General features: G+C 36.5%; 1 protein-coding gene across 10 annotated transcripts in view; it reads right to left on the bottom strand.

The window, feature by feature from the left end:
• The window catches only part of ZBTB20 (zinc finger and BTB domain containing 20), an 821511-nt gene that overhangs the window by 563517 nt on the left and 238178 nt on the right, over positions 1 to 19816 (bottom strand). For all 10 annotated transcript variants that reach the window (XM_049709898.1, XM_049709909.1, XM_049709901.1 and 7 more), the window contains one exon: positions 10724 to 10769. The gene's annotated coding sequence lies outside the window, so the exon portion shown is untranslated. The remainder of the gene's footprint in view (positions 1 to 10723; positions 10770 to 19816) is intronic.

The following is a 19816-nucleotide window of genomic DNA, read 5'->3' as shown; positions in this document are numbered from 1 at the left end:
AATATTAAATAATGTGAAAAGTTAAAATACTTTAAAGAAAATATATTTTGAGAGATGAAAGCTTTATTCACACATTTTTACCCTAAAAATACAGAAATGCACATACTTAGAAAATTAGAAATTATTTTGATAAATTCCCTTCAAGACCCTCAAAATCATAAGGATGATACAAGCATTCATCATTAAACATTACATGTTCAAAGAAGGAACTGTTGAAGGGATTACCTTTCTAGGAAATGGCAAACATCAATTATTATTTTTTTCTTTTTTTTAACCTAAGAGATATGTACTAATCACTAACTATTAGTAAATTGTTTCTGCAGTTAATATATATTAGTTAGCCAATCTTCTGATCAACCTTCTAGTCACCAAGTGTTCTAAAGGTAGAAATAAATGGTTCTTACAACTCAGAGATGAGCCTATTTATATTTGAATTGTTTTAGGAGGCTTTGGTCTCCCAAGACTTTATAAGTTCAGTAAGATGTAGATGATTATGGTTTTCACATAATCAAGTGGAGAATGAATATAGTTATGTCAATAGCTAGAATGCTTTGCATTGAATAAATGAATGAATAAAACAAAATGTGATGTTTAAAATGAATCAGTATAAAACAGTTACTTTATAAATTATTAATATTAAATCATTGTTACAGATGAAAGAAAATTGTTATTGAGAAGCAAATGATTCCACAGTATTAGTAATGACTAGGTTATAGAGTATTTTTAAAAGTCTTGTTTCTTTTTAGATAAGTGTAATGTTCTATTCAAAGTGCACAATAGGGCTTCCCTGGTGGCGCAGTGGTTGAGAGTCCACCTGCCGATGCAGGGGACGTGGGTTCGTGTCCCGGTCCGGGAGGATCCCACATGCCGCAGAGAGGCTAGGCCCGTGAGCCATGGCTGCTGAGCCTGTGCGTCCAGAGCCTGTGCTCCGCAACGGGAGAGGCCACAACAGTGAGTGGCCCAAGTACCGCAAAGTGCACAATAAATCTGTGAATAAGTCTTATGTTTCATGTTGTTTCAAGGCCTAGCTCAAGTCCTGTATTTTACTTGCAGCTCACTGAGCTCTTATTTCCACTGAATATCTTTAGTATTTACTTAATGACTTGTTCAGCGATGACAAATGGGTTTCATCTTAAATCAACTGCCATCAATTTGTAATGGTTAGCTGAAGTGTCATCTTTAGGAGAATTCTTAAATGAAGTTCTGGTTTAGTGGCAGAGAGAACCATGATGGATTAGTGAGGTCCTTCATGGGCAATGAAGGGGAGTAGGGGGACATTGGGTCTAGGGCCTTCATCTGACAGCAAGAGGGCTGATATTTTTACTTTTATAGGATTTATTTTTCACCAAATCCAGGTCTAGAGCATGCATTTAATACTGAGAGTGTCTTACTTTAATTTATATCATGTCCCTTCAAGTATACTATAAGATTCTTATAGTCAAAGACCATAGTTTTTTTATGTCCAGAGCATCCAGTCATGCCTTGCAAAATCTGCTGATAACAAAATGACTTTTTTTAGAATTCACTCTTACTACTATTATTCATAAACTCAATAATCTCAAAAGATTATCAACATTAAACCATTTTTAAAGAAACTTTACTATATAAACTGTGAATTTTAGGTAAATGTGTTGTCTTTATCATCTTCAGGTTCAAATTAAACATCAGTAGGTTGGTAATATTTAAGAATGAAATATATGCCTGCCAAATAATATGTTGTTCCAATAATGGAGCAAACAGAAGATAAAGAAAATAAGCATTTTAAAAATGGATTTAAGGGGCTTCCCTGGTGGCACAGTGGTTGAGAGTCCGCCTGCCAATGCAGGGGACACGGGTTCGTGCCCCGGTCCAGGAAGATCCCACATGCCACGGAGCGGCTGGGCCCGTGAGCCATGGCCGCTGAGCCTGCGCGTCCGGAGTCCGTGCTCTGCAATGGGAGAGGCCACAACAGTGAGAGGCCCGCGTACCGCAAAAAAAAAAAAAAAAAAAAAAAGATGGATTTAAGCCTTTTAAAAAAAAAGTCTAAATAAATAAATAAATAAATATATATTTAAAATATGTTTTACATATTTGGTAGGTCCTAGAATTTGTATCCCTTTTTTAATAGCCTGCATCTTTTTGCACCTAGTAAGTGTTGAAGAAATCCATGTCAATTAGTTTAGAGTTACATTAGAGAAATAGTTCCATTTTACATTCCCTCCTGCTAAGCAAATGTTATTTATCATATTCCATAACAGCTCACAGTTTGTTATACATTAACTGCTCATTCTCTGTGCCAATAAGACTGTGCTGGAACAGCAAATGAATTTGGTACGTTCATTTAAATGATTCTGCAAACCACAGGCTACCCAGTTGTCTAATGATAAGAGAGCCCCAAAGCCACCTGATCACCATTATACTCCCTTATATTTTTGGACTAGCATGGTCAATACTGTCAGGATCTCAACACTGAGAAGAATGAGAAGGAAAAGTTTACCTCAGACATAATCATGAAAAGGGGCTTTATTAATTCAGGCACCAATGGTGATATGGCTAGACTGGAAGGAGAATGGAATATAGGATTTGAAGTGCTTTATCTGCTCCAAGACCAATGCTGGTTTTGGCACTTCTTTCACTCTAGTGAGTTGCAAAAAAACAAGCAGGTGCTAGCAATCTGAGAGACCACATGCCAGCTACAGCTGCTTCAAACTGATTCAATTACATCTGCCTGAATAGTCCCAGGACATCAAACCAGTTGAAGAGATCTGTAGGTTGCAAGGAGACCTAGTCTATCCTGAGACAACCACCTGCAAAGCTCCACATTTGGATAAAAGTGATCATTCTATCGCCAGGCACAGGAAAAAAGACCGGAGTGGGAGGGAGGGGAAATGTGATTTTAATTCACTTTAAAATTAAAAATTGGTTAGAGAGAGCATAAAAGGTCTCTTTGAATTTTCATGTCTAAAATCTGAGAGTAGCTGAGGTCTTAAGGATACTTAGAAACAGCCTGATTTTGTGATAACATTTCCCAAATCATTGGGTACAGCAAGCACATTTACAGAACATGCTCTTGGGATCCGGACTTCACTCCAAACCTTGTTTGTACAAAAAGGGGCCAAGCAGCTGGGAAATTCTGGAGTGGAGTGTGTCCTCATTAGTTTCCATCTGCCACCAGAACTCAGCTCATGGCAAGTTTGGCTAAGTCCTGGTGTACTCAGGTCCAAATGTGGGTCAGTTTTAATTACACTATACAGAATCCAGTGTGCAGTTTTTAAATCCTTATTATACAGCACAGAGGAATGGGCAGCTCTCCAGCCAATCAATTTTTTAAAAGTACATATATAAAAATTTTAAACCAGGCTAGACAGACAGTGGATGGAAAAAAGTCTTATAAATGAGTACAAGGGTTACTTAAGAGAATTATTAGTGAAACTGGGTCATGAGCAAGTCTGCTTTAAAACTTCAAAGTGAGAACAAACTGTTCCAATGGTAAGATAGAAAACTTAAAATAACGTACACACTGCCCCTTGCTCCTCATTGTGAATGAGTAACAACAAGGCTGTGGCCGGTTTATAGTAAATACCTATGGCAGCACTGGCTCTCACGTAAGCAGAGGTATTTCTTATTTTATTATTCTTTACACTTACTCCCTTTCAAGGAATAACTCATGGCAGGGATTGTAAAAAAGGAAAAAAAAAATCACAAACTACCTGTTAAGACTGAAAACAAAGATGAAGGAGAGGAGCGAGAGAAAGAGAAGGAGAGCAGAGTACACACGTGTTGAGAAGCAGACTCTGAGCATGACTTTGCTCTCAATACCATCCACACAAACTGGGGCCAGAATCAACCCATGCAGTTCATGTTCAGAATCCATCCTGTCCGAAAGCTTCATCAGGTGCAGAAGAGCTAAAACACTAAGGCTTCAAAGACAAGTGTCAGCAAAAAATTCAGGAGTGAAGACGTAGGCAGTCAATGTTGGGCATTTATACGATAGAATAATGCACCATTTTTTATGGACAAAATGTCCTTTGGCACAAGCCCTAATGATAAAAAAAAAAAAAACCTTAAACGCTCAATGTATTTTGGGGGCTTTTGACTGAGTTGTTATGAAACTTACCCATTAAAAAGGCAGAACTGAATTCTGGGTTCAAATACTAGCGTTTAACATTTACTGGCTGTATGATCTTGGACAAATTGCTTATTCTTCCTGAGTGTAAGTTTTTTTTCACCTGTAAAATGGGGAAAATAACATCTACCTAATAGATTGTTGTAAGGATGATCAATAATAATAATAATTATATATATATATATATATATATATATATATATATATAAAAACATCCCTCTGGAATATAAAAGTCACTCAGTAAATGTTAACTATTTTAACCCAACTGTTATGAGTTGAATCATGCCTCCACCCCCGCAAAAAAAAAATATGTTAGAGTCCTAACTCCAGTACCTCAAAATGTAACCTTACTTGCAGATAGGGTCTTTAGGAAGTAACCAAGTTAAAATGAGATAATAATTGAAGGCTCTAATCCAAGATGACTGATATCCTTATAAAAAAGGGAAATTTAGACAGAGACAGATATGCATAGAGAGAAGACAACGTGAAGAGACACTGGGAGAAGATGGACATCTACAAGTCAAGGAGAGAGGCCTAGAACAGATCTTTCCCTCACAGCCCTCAGAAAGAACCAACTCTGCCAAAACTTTGATCTCAGGCTTCCAGAGTGAGAAAACTTCTATTGTTTAAGCTGCCCAGTTTGTGATACTTTGTTACAGCAGCCCTAGCAAACTAATACCCAACTAAATAAAAATTTCCTTAAGCATTAATGTTTACCTTGACTCATCATAGTCAAAACTGTACACTTGACTTTAGGCAAGTCAACTTTATTAACTCTACTGAATAATAGTCTATTTCATATATTATCTAGTGCTTTTTCCCTTATTTCTTTTCTGATTGCTGTTTAGGAAGATACTGTTGCAATATAAAAAGCCTGGCAGGGGAAAAAAAAAACTTGTTTATTACAATTAAGATTATCTAGTTTTTATTAGAGATAAGGGAAAATCATATATACAAATTCACAAATCCACTTTTCTTATCAAGACATTTTACTACACGAATTTCCTTTTTGAGAGAAAAAGAAAGCCTTATAAAGCCATTTACTCATTGCCAACTCTGCTCACTAAACCTGTGGCTGCTTAGATTGTGAAAATCTTGCCAACAGAACCACCTTCAATTCACTAGGATGCATGTAAAAGTACATGGTTTAATTAGCCAGTATGGGTTCTTCATTGTTTACAAGATTAGTTTTAAGGGTATCTGACTTTCAAAAGAGGGGTGAAGTTGCCCGGGAGTTGTATCAGCAGCCCTTTCACTGCAAGGTACACTTCCATAATCAACAGACATTTAAGTGGATGTGATTATCTTCATCTTGAGCTTTTCTTTAAACAGCCCCAGCTTCTACAGACATGCAGCATGTTCAGTTAGAAATGGTGAGTCTGGGACTTGCCTGGTGGCGCAGTGGTTAAGAATCTGCCTGCCAATGCAGGGGACACGGGTTTGATCCCTGGTCCGGGAAGATCCCACATGCCACGGAGCAACTAAGCCCGTGCACCACAACTACTGAGCCTGCGCTCTAGAGCCCTCAAGACACAACTACTGAGGCCTGCGCGCCTAGAGCCCGTGCTCCACAACAAAGAGAAGCCACCACAATGAGAAGCCCGCACACCACAACGAAAAGTAGCCCCCGCTCATCACAACTAGAGAAAGCCCTCATGCAGCGATGAAGACCCAACGCAGCCAAACATACATACATACATACATACATTTATTTTTTTAAAAAAAGAAATGGTGACTCTAACCAAGATGAATTGAGATACTCAACTGCAAAATGAATACAAAGCACAAAGGCATAACTTTGCCAAAATTAACTTTCTTAATGGGTGAATCTTATACTTCCTCCAAATTCCTATACTGCCTATCATAACAACTTTTATATTTTAACAAGGGGAGAGAAAAGAATATTTACGAAATACTAGTGTGTATTATGCACTAAATGAAGTATTTTGTATACCTAATCGACTTTAATCTTCACATCTATCGTTGAAAAGGTAGACACTGTTACCAACAAATTTTAGATAAGAAAACTCGAGTGTTAGCAAGGTTAGACAACCTTGATCAGGTCACACAGCTACTGAACTGTGGGACTGGAATTCAGTGAAGGTCATTTGAACTCCAAAGCTCCTAAGTTCAAAGTCAGGCAAGAGATTTAGAATCCAGATACCCTAACATATCATTAACTTTTAAGATGCTGAGTTATTTAAGGTATCCGCAGTCTCCTTTAAATCATCTGAAGTCACTTAGGTAGTAGATGTCTTGCTAAACGTGACTCAGTTTATTCTCCTTAAGAAGAAACCAGTTATTCACAAACACAAACTAAAAGGCTTCAATCAATTTAGATGAAATTAACCCCTTTATGAGAAAGCCTGAAGGTCTTTTAGATTCAGTGCAGTGATAGCTTGTCTTGTGGTTAGTATTCCAACAACTTGATATAGTCCATTTACTTCCTGGAGATAAGGAATCAACTCTCCAATCACTAGTAGAAAAAAAATTAACACTAATATTTTTCTACATGAGGTATCTCACACTAGACCAAGAATCCAAAGTTTTGGTTTCAAATTGTTACATCTCTCACCTACTATACTGTATAACCCTGACAAGTACATCAACTTTTCTGAGCTTATTTTCTCACCATGGATAAAACAAAGATAATAAATAGTTGACCATTAAGGTCCCTTCAAGTTCTAACACTATGTAATTTTTAGGACTTCTTCTAAATCCCTAGAAGCAGAGGTAACTAGAGAGAACCTTTACGACAATCACTGTGACAATGTCCAGACCAGGGTACCTGCTCTCGGGCAAGTAGAGGGTCTTTCTTCAGCATCTAAATTGTAGTAGTGGTGGTGGTGGTGTTAGAAATAATAGTAGTATAGTAAGATTTATTGAGCACTTGCTACATGCTAAACACTGGACTAAGAATTTTATGTGTATTATGTTATATTTAACTCAACACAGCAATACATAAGGTAGATACTATTATTTTTCCAATTTTTCAAAGAAGTAACAAAGGAACAGAAAAATTAGGTAACTTGTCTGGGTCCATACTAATAAGTGGTGAAGACAAAAGGAGTTCTGCTGATATATCTTTGTTTCCTACTAGCCTGTATGCTCTTTGAGGGCAAAGACTTTATCTATTTAGCCTAGCTCAGGGTCTAGCAAATAGTAGGCATTCATTATTGTGTGGAATAAAAGTAAGGAAGGAAATGAGGAAGGGAGGGAGGAAAAGAAGAGGAGAAAGAAAGAAATTATATCTAGACATTCTATGTTCTCAATAAATATTGATTTTCTTCCTTTATTTCTTTAACCCTGAAATCACAGGGAAATCTGCATTTATGCTCAGGAATCCTAGGTGATTTCTCCCTCCTGAGTATTCCATACTGTAATTTCTAGTACAAGTCACTGAAGCATTTGCTATCATCTGGTTTAGTATTCTAGCTAATACATGTTCTTGGTTCATCTCTTAATTTCTAATGTTAGTCTAACAGAGGATATAGTTGATTCTACCAAACTAAGTTTCTGGAAAAAAAAATAATGTCCCTGATATTGGCCTCTCACCCACCGGTGTAAACTAAGGTGAAAGAAAAACTGTTCCCAGAGGAAAGATACTTCCAAGCTTAATAGTACCCATGAATATCATCAAGCAGTGGTACTAAAATTTGAGAAGTCTAAACAAGATGTTTTGATGCAATAGATACTGGCTCACTTTGCTACCTCTGCCGTTGTTATGTGACTGCCTCACGCCATACAAAATGGAACATAAGAGGGGCCTATCTACAGCAGGCCGTAACTCACACTATTTTGACTCTACCTCTGCTTGGCTTCATATCTACTTATTTACAGTTAGAATTCAGTGAATAATAGAAACCATAATTATAAACATGTATACAGCAAACACAGGGACCATTACTTCTGTTTAGCAAAACACCAATTTTTTAATATGATCTAATCTTACCAGGCCATAAGTCAACATACAGTTTATTTTTGTGTTTTCAATGAGACAGAATTAGGGTGGGGGTAGGGGGTTTGGGGGAGAAAGTGATTGCTCAGGAAACTCATGGCACTGCTCACATAACACAGAGATTTATTTATTCCTATACTGAAAATATTTCCAAGGTGACAAGTGACTTAGTCATTGAATGCCTCAGCATTGTGCATAAAATAGGGATAATATAAAGACTTTTCTCTTTTTTATAACAAAGTGAATCAGCCATACATATATATATATCCCCATATCTCCTCCCTCTTGCATCTCCCTCCCACCCTCCCTATCCCACCCCTCTAGGTGGTCACAAAGCACCAAGCAGAAACTAACACACCATTGTAAAGTAATTATACTCCAATAAAGATGTTAAAAAATATAATAAATAAATAAGAGTGGGAAAAAAAAAAAAAGATTTTCTAGACCGGGGGGGACTGGCCAGGTCCCCAGGGCTCAAGAAATTCTAAGACCCACTCCCTTTCTTATCGTAAAAAAAAAAAAGACTTTTCTCATAGTCAGCAAAATGAATACAAAGCACATTGCAAATAGTGTTATGGCAACTCTTGATTGTGACGGGGATCAATTCCTACATATTCATTTGCATTTTAAGGACAGAATTTATTAGTATTCTCATCTCCGTCTCATCAGCAGTATGAGACCTGAAGGAAGTCCATCAGGACCATCCACAATATACAACAAGTAACAAGTTTCTAGGACTCTTTATCCCTCCAGACATGTTTTATTCATACACGCATTCATTCAACATTTACTGACCACCTACTATGTACAAGGCATTGTATTAAGAGTCTGTGGACAACGTATATTTAGCTCAGTACCGATGTTTCCTACTCCCAAAGAGGTCAGTTAAATTCATATTATGGTAGTTTAAAAAAAACAGATTTAAATGGGTCAATAAAAGGAGAAGATACACAAGCTCTAAGATTTTATGTTACTAAATACTGATGGAAACTCTTTAGCATTTTTTTACTGAAGCATTTTTAGGAAGAATAATGCAGGTTATTTGAGTAAGTTTTCAATACTGGGAATTGGGTACTACCAAATAAATTATTCAATTAAATACTTTGTTTACTGAGTTGCGACTTTTTAAAAATTTATTTATTTATTTATTTTGTCTGTGCCAGGTCGTAGTTGCAGCACACGGGATCTTTTAGTTGTAGCATGCATGCGGGATCTAGTTCCCGGACCAGGAATGGAACCCGGGCCCCCTGCATTGGGAATGCTTAGTCTTACCCACTGGACCACCAGGGAAGACCTGAGTTCTCACTTTTTATATTATATTTATAGAACTTTACTTAACTAGTATAAGATATACTCTGTAGTAGGTTGTCTGTATTAAAAATATAGATATTTGTCAGAAAATATATAGAGCTATTACCCAAAAGAAACTTAACATCACTAACAGCAACACTTAGGGAAAAATATCAGGTGACTAGGATTTGATAGAATTAAAGGATGATATTCCAGCCTTAAAATTTACATCTGGATTTTAGCCCCTTTTCTAAGATCATTATTTAATTGTTGCTTTTTTCTCTCTCATTTCCACCCTACTGCAACAGAGGCACACGCACAAATCAAGAAATCATCTTACAATATACACTTAAATTTTCTGAATATGCCCCATGTGTCCACTAATAGCCAAATGCTTTCAAATCTGTTCAGCTAAATGGATCAATAACTACACCCAGCCTCACATAGTGGGGTTGCCAACATAGTGAAATTGAGCCAAACAGAAAGTGTCTCTATGAGGACAAAAATTATTATCAACCCAGTTATCTTGAGAGATCTACTCTCCCCAGGTATCCTTTAAAGAAGTTAACATAAACATTATCTAGGGCAGTCATCAGCGGCTAAAAAAATATTTGATACTGAGAACGAAGAATTTGGATAAAATATTTGGGAGCTAAAATCAGTGAGTTTTATAATAAAGCAATGTAATAGTTCAAAGTCTACATCAAGTAAGAATCTTTCAAACTCGAAGTACACAAAATACGTAACAGCACAAGCAAACTGCTAACAAGCTTCTCTGTGCTCTCAATCTTATGACACAGCTGCAAGCAACAATTGAGCAGGTGCAACCAAGCTTTTGAGAATTCCTGCCTGTTGCCCAGGAACCACAACACCACACAGTTGAGATTTTTAAACAGGTGCAAACATTTTTTTCCTGTTACTCTAGTGCTTGAGACAGTGAAGCAGACATCTGCAACTACTCCTTACCTAAAGCAACCACCACAGAAAATAAAAAGCAGCATAAAAAGTTTGAAAATAAAACAAGTGTCAAAAAACAGTGGTTTTGCAATAGTCTCTGACTGCACGTCAGTAGTTGCTTTAATAGTACTGTTCCATAAAACACTCTCTAATCTCTCTACCAGATGAATGCTTTGTAATTAAAATTATTCTGCTTCAACAAATCTTAGAAATGTTTATCTGATTCTTACAATAGAGTGAAATGCAAGGTATGTGTAAAATGTACTATCCTTTGACGCTGTCAATATTTGTAAGTACTCAAAAATTAACATTTTCACATTATGAAATCTGTAAGCAATTTTAATACCCCAAATTTTAATAACTTGCCAGTTAATATACAGATTAATATAACTATAGGTAATTCATATACGTACCTGTGCAGCTATGGGGCACAAACAGACTTGCAATTTATCAGGTACTCTGAAATGTAAAACAAATATATTTTTTAAGTAAAAATGATTTTCTAAGTGCAGCCACTATTTATGCTGAGACATTCTGCGGAGAAGTAGAAAAGACTGCAGTTCTTAAATAGTTGGGTAATTTTATGTCTATATTTTCCCCATAGGATATCTCAGTTCACCCTAAATTCATGTGTGAACTATATACACACAGAGCATCCCGGAGCAGTGTGATCAAAAACAAGTACCATGGCCTTTGAAAGGAAAATGCTTTCACTAGAGGATGAGACAAACACTTAAAAATGGTTTTTTTCTTTGGTATTCTTCCAAGACTATTGCTTTCCTAATACAAATATGACTGCTACTCTATAAAATGAAACCACTCAGATTCATCTCCACTCAGTCTGGGTTTGTGTGGAAGAAAGGTGCTTTTGTAGAGCTCCACAAAAATGCATAATTAAATAAAAGTAAACTCGATGTTCATTAACTTCAAATTGCAACAGCAAATAGAAATGATATCGATCACTACAAGAGGGAATGCTAAAGCCACACTAGATGTGATGCCTCAACGCAACACACTTTGAGATAACTGCCAACAAAGTAGGTATTGACAAAGAAATCCAGCTTAAACAAAGTATGCACAGTTCACAATTAGACCCGAAAAATATTTGCATGTAAGTGGAAACTGTATTGCAAAATGTAGCCTCTGAACTACTGTGACCCTTAAGCATATTTCATAATTCTCTCTGAAAGCAAACTAAAATACTTATTTTATATACTTCTGAACATAGTTGATGATAGTAACATATTAAAGTCATTATATCTAGTTGATAATACTTGCTTAAAAGTGTGTAGAAGAAATAATCAATTTTGATGATGACTCAATGAAACACTTCGTCATACACTTCTGATAGGAGTGTAAATTGCTAAAAATTTTCGGGAAAACTGTTGAGTAATATGATCAAGAACTTAAAGTTCAGAATCTTTACTCAGTAATTTTAATTCTAGGAATATATCTTACATAACTGAAAACCAACAGAGATTTATGTTAAAAAGGTAATTTGTATGATAGCAAAAAACTGAAACTAACCTAAATGTCCAACAGTAGAAAAATAAATAAAGCATAGCACATCCATATAAAGAAATATTTTTAAACAATTCACAAGGTAGCTTGTGGTACTATGTTTTATAAATATATAGAGTACCAACTGCATGGACATAATGAAATTGTGCAGCTGAGAGAAAAAAACAAAGAACACACAAAAATATTAAAAGTGATTATATCTGGATAATAAGATTATGCATGTTTTTAATTTTTTCTTTTTAATTTCATGTATAGTTAATCTCTATGATAAACATTACTTTTATAATAAGAAAAATATTAGTTGTCAGGGGGGTAAGGGAAAAAAGTTTTAGAGTGCCATATGTAAGTGATAAATCTAACCTTCGTAAGTAAAATAAATTAATTCAGTCACACATAAAATCCACTAAGTATACCTACAGTGAGAAACTCATCCTAACTGGTTCCTCATAGGGGTATAGCCATGGTCTCTTTTATCCCACTGCTTTAGAATCTAAACCAGTAATTCAATAACAAATTTTTAATCATCTTAGTAAAACTTCCTTAATTATGCAGAGTGAAATGATGGCAAGAACAATTTAGGACTACAAATCTGTTCAACCTATTACAAACTAATTTGTTCAATAAGTCAACAGTATATATAGTGAGCATCTATTGCATTCAAAGTTGTTCAGCATTATGATATTCTAAAAGACAAATTAGAAAACATCTTACCTTCACAGAACTAACAATTTAAAAGTGCTGGACTTCCCTGGTGGCACAGTGGTTAAGAATCCGCCTGCCAATGCAGGGGACATGGGTTCGATCTGGGAAGATCCCACATGCTGCAGAGCAAATAAGCCCATGCGCCACAACTACTGAGCCCGCACGCTGCAACTACTGAAGCCTATGCACTATAGGGCCCGCATGCCACAACTACGAGCCCGTGTGCTGCAACTACTGAAGCCAGCGTGCCTAGAGCCCGTGCTCCGCAATGAGAGAAGCCACAGCAATGAGAAGCCCGTGCACAGCAATGAAGAGTAGCCCCCTCTTGCCGTGGGTAGAGAAAGCCTACGTGCAGCAACGAAGACCCAATGCAGCCAAAAAAAAAATTTTTTTTTAAATTATAAAAGAAAGATTTAAAAAAAATTAAAAAGTTCTGAAAAGTATGTACATAACACCTTCCTATTAATTTTGCTGTGAATCCAAAACTGACCTAAAAAAATAGTCTTAAAAAACAAACAACAAAAAACTAAACAAAAAATATGTACATACAGCTCACATAAAGATGTAAACACAATATATACAGTTTAAGGCATTTGTGACAGATCTAGTGCACTTTAAGAAAACACATATCAGGTGGGGTTTTTTTTGTATTATTGAGCAAAAACGGATATTTAACACTCAACAAAATTCTTAAGTACGTGAATGTGTATCACTTATAAAATGCCCTAATAAATTTCTATAAGTATGTATTTTTTTATCTGTATGTAGTCTACTGTTTATTAATAGAGTTATATAATAGGAAACCAGGTATGAAAGAATACTGAGTCAATCTCAGATACCAGATGTATACGATTGTCTCAGATTATCTAAAGCCATATAAACATATGCACAATTATTAACAGGTTATAGTTATTTACTGTCAACCAAAGTAAATAAATGAATTAGTTGCTAACCTTGCCAAAGACGCTACTATAACACTGCCTCCAGGGAAAGAAAAGAAGGTAAGGGTGGATAGACGAGTGCTGAGGGGATCTCTAACAACCAAAGGGGTGGTGGTGGTGATGGTGGTGGTGGATGTGAACCATTTTTGTTGTGCAGATAAAATAATGCAGCACAGAGTTTCTCTCCATGACAGTTCAGTTTCCTTGTGGCCTGTAACCATAATCAGCATTTGCCTCTCTGAAGCTAGTGTCACACGATGGTTCTGAGGTTCAGTCAGTGGGGTCAGCCTGTTTGAGGCAGTGCCAAGTGGTAAGAGAAGCTATTGAAGTGATCAATGATCTGTGGGTTGGAGACAGCAGCGGAGTTATATGAGGTATGGTGGTGGTTAAGTGATTAGCTTTTGCTATCAGAGAAACCTGGAATCAAGTTCTAGATCTCTCTTTTCAATTGTGTGATCTTGAGCGAGTTACATTTTCCCTGTCTGTAAAATGATAATCACATTACCTACCCTATAGGATTGTTTGTGCCTATTACATGTTATAGGTATGTAAAGGAACTAGCACAGTACCTGCTATAAAGTAAACTTTGCTGAACAGAAGCTATTAGTACTGTTGTAGTTGTATGAGAAAAAGAGGGGATGTCTGTACTTCTAAGCTAAAGAGCTAAGCTAAAGAAGGAGTGAGGAGATAGAAAGACAACTTGCTCAAGATATCACTCTATATTCCACAGCTCATCCAAGAGCCAGTCATGTGCTGGATGTTCACAGAGCATCTCTGAATCAGGAAACACTATAACAATATTAATAGCCAGGATAAGCAACCCTAACCTGCATTTTAAAGCACCATTTCTATTACTGAAGGGTAAGGCAGTAGGATCTAAGTAACACGTGCAGCAATACTGCCCATTTTCCTGAATGAAAAATGAAAGATCATTGTCTATACCTAACTGAAACAATCAGGAAATGGAAATATAAGGACAAAAGTGAACATAATTATGCAACTGGAATCAGGACCAGGTGTTGCAGACTCCTTAATGATCACACGTGAGCAGTATCACTTTTTTATGTATTCTAAAGAGACCCTGCAAATGACCTGAGCTCACATATAACACAAGGTTTGCAAATATAAGTAAAAAATATCACAGTGGGTTTTTCTCTCAGGGCTTGAAATACACAAATGAATGCATACTGATGTTGTTCTAGACCTTATTTCTGTTTTGATTTGGAGGACAGCACAAATTCAGAATTGTTACATGGTATCTTTAGAATCCATTGCAGTTTATATAATCCCTAGAATTGTTTGGGTCATATGAGTGTGAAGGTACTATCAGTACCATTCCAGATGGAGATATACTATAGAGGATTTTTTTTTAAGTTCTTTTCACTTCTAGGTTGGCACAGCTGTGTTCCCCAGTAGGAACTGAATAGGTCCAACTATATGTCGTGAAGTGCAAAAACGTTTATCTTCCCTTCATACTGGATGGGCCTGAGGCATTAATAAATCTAATACCTAATTCACTTAGGACACTGAAAAGGGCCTCGGCTGGGTCTGCAGGAGCAATGGCTCCATAAAAGAGCTCTGAATCTAAATTTAGACTAAAAACATTTGCCCCACGACTGAGTAAGCAGTCTTAGGAATATTTAGTGCTTTATATTTTAAATTTGACCTATTTTGAGAAAAGACACTATGTAATCCAAAATATTTTTATTTACTATGTGTTTACTTCTTCCAGACCCACAACTAATCTGGGTGCTCTATCATTATTATATTATTATAAAATATAGATTTTAATGATCAATAAAGACAATTTACTTTTTTTTAAATTGAGGTGCCCTAACCTCTGGAGTTTATCTGAACAGAAAGTCTATGAAGATTAAGAGAAATTATAATTTTAAAAGTAGGCTTGAAAAACTTGTTAGTTATGCTTATTTTTGTAAGTTACAGAGTTAGAGTTAGCCCTATCAGAAACAGGAAGAAAGAGAGGCAACAGTTATCTATTTATCAACCCTGTGAACTGGAAACAGATAAAGGGCAATAAGGAAGGAAAAGGAAATCATATGATAAACACCCGTTAAACCAAGGGCACAGTTGGTCTGTCTAGACCTTAGGTTAGACCAGCTCTAATAAAGCTACAGAATGTATGAAAAGCTAAGCTTATAAAATAATTCTATATTTAAATTTTCTATGACTATTGGCTACCATTTAAAATGAAACAATTTAATATCAAATTTTATGTATAAACATGATGAATTTGAACTCTCCAGTAGAAACCTGACCCACAATACACTAAATGTTAATAACTCTATCTTATAAGTCACACTTCAGAGTGTATTAAAGAGAAAATAGTTTTTTAATAGATGATTTTTATTTTTATTTATTTATTTATTTATTTATGGCTGTGCTGCGTCTTTGTTTCTGTGCAAGGGCTTTCTCTAGTTGCGGCGAGCGGGGGCCACTCTTCATCGCGGTGCGCGGGCCTCTCACTATTGCGGCCTCTCTTGTTGCAGAGCACAGGCTCCAGACGCGCAAGCTCAGTAGTTGTGGCTCACGGGCCTAGTTGCTCCGCGGCATGTGGGATCTTCCCCACCCAGGGCTTGAACCCGTGTCCCCTGCATTGGCAGGCGGATTCTTAACCACTGCGCCACTAGGGAAGCCCCAATAGATGATTTTTAAAAACTTAACTTCTTACCTTAAAGTTTAGGATCTAGTAAAGAAAATTACCAAAACTGGAATTTAGATAAATGTCAAGAATAATATTTTCAAAATATTCACAACCTGAAGCTACGACTATGGAAAGGATTTATTCTTATGAATGTGAAAATTCTACTGACTAGCTTGTACACATTCCTGAGGTCTTAATTTAAATATTACCTCCTCCAGAATCTGATGTCCTGTGCTTAATCTTGTCATAATAATCATCACACTGCATTGTATTTGTCTTTCACATAAGACTGTAAACATAGGAACAGAGATTTTGTCTTATTCACCATTATGTCATTAGTCCCTAGTACAGTACCTAATGGATAAATAGTAGGTATGGGTTAAATATTGGGTAAAGGAATGTTGAATGAGTTGTGTTATCACCTATTCCTGATGATTAAGAAAATTCACATTGAAAAATTAAAGACTTGCATTCCTAAACAAATTATTTTTCAATCTTTAAAGGACTAATCTTCCAACCTCTTTTCTTTTACTTTTCCCTCTTACTTGTCCTCTTAATCAGTACAAAACTAGATGATCAGAATCTGAGTCTCAAATGTTAACAACAGATTAGAAAGCCTGGCTGGTTTGGCCCCAGGGTGGATAGGAGTCACCCAAATCTCACCCTTTAGCAGATACCTGGTACAGTAGAAGTTGAGACACAGAGTTCCCTCAAAGAGTTCTGCAGTTCCTAACCAATTGTGTGGTTCTTCTAAGTCTCTGAGAGGCTGGATCTGACTACTGTTCCTGAGACAGAGTCAACCATTATTTTATTCTTTTGTGGAATTCATTACAGTTTGAATTATCCATGTGGTTATTGGTTTATTTGTTTATTCTCTCGCTCCCTCACTAGGCTGTACATTCCATAGAGGCCACATTATTTTGTTCAGCACTCTATATCCAGGGTCTGGTTTAGTGCCTGACACACAATAAACACTCAATAAGTATTGGTCAGATGTGTAAATATGAGGCTCAGAGCAGCAGTTTTCAATCAAAAGAGACTGTAAAATTAGATAGGTAACAGCTACCCCTACTGTTATTTGCTCTACATTCCAAGTCTATCTGTTACATGGAAGACTTGATGCTGTACGTACTCTTTTATTATAAATTCTGTTCAATCAATGGCAAGTCCGGAAAACTTCAAAAGCAATACTAGGTAGGCTGTAGGCACAACATCTAGATGAAGCAATGGAACCATTTCCAACTAGAAGTTTAGGGTTTGAATTCCAGCTTACTCAGTGTGTATCCTAGGGGAACTTACATAATCTCCCTAAATACTCAGTTTCATCTTATTTAAAATGGGGGCCTTTTATCTAGCATGCAGAGTTTTTAATGGTGACTGAATGAGATTGTATATATGAAAGCAACTACTAGTATAATTCATGGTATTTAGGAGAAGGGGCTTACTACAAATTAGTTCTTTTGTGTTGGCCAGCCAGTGTCTGCAGCAAAATAGAGATATGATTTGAAAAGCCCAGGAGCAGACATTTTGGGTAGAGAAAAATGAAAGAAAAAGGATTCAAAGGCAAAAAAAAAAAGTAAGTAGATGTGAGGGACAATAAGTTAAAAAAGCAAAAGACAGAGCAGCAAGAACATAACAGCACTTAGAAATGGAAAGACATTTTAACATGATAGAAAAATTGCCAAAAAAATCTATTACCTTTTTCTTAGGTGACACAGCCTTCCCCACATATAAAATAATTGCTACCATTATAGTTAGGAGAAAAATCAACTGAAATGTACATTAAACACATATTAGAGATTTAACATTCTTCACTTGAATTCACATACTGGAAACTCAGCCTGTGTAAATATAGCCATGAACTTTATTATTTACTGTGGTAAGGTAATAGCATATCCTCCTCTGTGTACTACTTGCAGAGTTATAAAAGCCAAATGTGTACTAGCCTTTAGGTACAATCACAAGGCATCAGAATGTAGAGTTAGGCCCTTTTTTGCATTTTGTGATCATCATACAGGGGCTACCAACACTGGAAGAGAAACTGGCTATCATGAAAACTTTATTGGAAATTCTTTTTTCGTGCTTAGTTACTTTCATTTTCTTACTACTGTAGTCAAACTACTTCAGCTCCCTCATGAAGATTGATTTCTGGGCTTCCCTGGTGGCGCAGTGGTTGAGAGTCCACCTGCTGATGCAGGGGACATGGGTTTGTGCCCTGGTCTGGGAAGATCCCACTTGCTGCAGAGAGGCTGGGCCCGTGAGCCATGGCTGCTGAGCCTGCGCGTCTGGAGCCTGTACTCCGCAACGGGAGAGGCCACAGCAGTGAGAGACCCACGTACCGGGGGAAAAAAAAAAAAAGATTGTTTTCTGGCTAAATCATTATCTTTCTAGTCTCTGTGTGTGTGTGTGTGTGTGTGTGTGTGTGTGTGTGTCTGTGTGTGTGTCTGTGTGTGTCTGTGTGTGTGTGTGTATTCTTTGGTCTGTTCTTAGATAAAAAAAGAGATTAAGAGGTCTTAGATACATTACATACCAGAAGTAAGCACCATGCAACCTCATGGTGGGCAACCTCAAGGAATGCCCACCTGGTACCAATAAGTTCATTAAAAGAGTTCATTTGAATTCATAACCTTTGTCCACTTGTGGTGATACAGTGATTTTTAAGTCTATCTATGCTCTCTGTAAGGCTGCCATCTTCATGAGGGCTGGAATCTTGTCTATTTTTCTTTCCTTTGTGTCATCACCACCTAGTTCAGGGACAGGCACACAATACACAGACAATGAATATTTCATCCATTATTAAACAAATATTTATTGAGTATTTACTATGAGCCAGTCATTATTCTAGGTGGTGAAAATATAGGAATGAACAAAATAGATGAAAATCTCTGATCTCACGGAGATTATGTTTTTGTGTGGGCAACTGACAGTAAGCAAGAAAAATAAGTTGAATACATAGAATGATAGATAATGGTCCATGTTAAGGAATTAAAATAAAGTGAGGAAGGGAGAAATAAATTCTAGGATGGGGGGGAGTTGTGGTTGAAATTTCAGATAGTATGACCAGTGATGATATCATTGAATGATCACATTTAGGTAAAGACCTGAAATAAATACAAAAATGAATCAGGAAGATAACCACAGAGAAAAAGCATTCAAGCCAAAGGAATGGTAAAAAGATCCTCTGGAAGAAGTAAGCTCTTCTATAAAATGTTAGGCTAGATTCACACAGGAATGTTCCTGTTAAAACATAGAGGTACCACATTTAAAACAGAAAATACAAAAACGCATACACAAACAAAAGTTTTAAAATGTCTGATCTTACAATAAATTAAAATTCCAAAAAGACAGGAAGAAAAGGGATATGAAAGACAGGGCATTATTATGATGTTATACAACACACCAGAGGTATTATCCAACTCAGTAATAATCAGGAAGCCTCAGGGACAAAAAGCAGGTTTACAATAATGACAACCACAGAGAACGGCAACCAAGTAATATGCCTGGACTACCTAGAAAAAGAAAAAAAAAAACACTCTGTACCAGGACACCTTCAACAACCCAGATTATGTGGGAGTCTCACAGGAAAAGCAAACTTCAATTAAGAGCTCACATATCAAAGATATCAAACACATAAGGAAAGGTTTTTTCATATAGGAGTCAGCAGACACAAAAGTGCTTTA

The sequence above is a fragment of the Orcinus orca genome, chromosome 5 (genome assembly GCF_937001465.1).
Source record: "Orcinus orca chromosome 5, mOrcOrc1.1, whole genome shotgun sequence".
NCBI lineage: Eukaryota > Metazoa > Chordata > Mammalia > Artiodactyla > Delphinidae > Orcinus > Orcinus orca.
The sequence above is the reverse complement of the archived record's forward strand: the minus strand, read 5'-3'. Positions and strand labels throughout refer to the sequence as shown.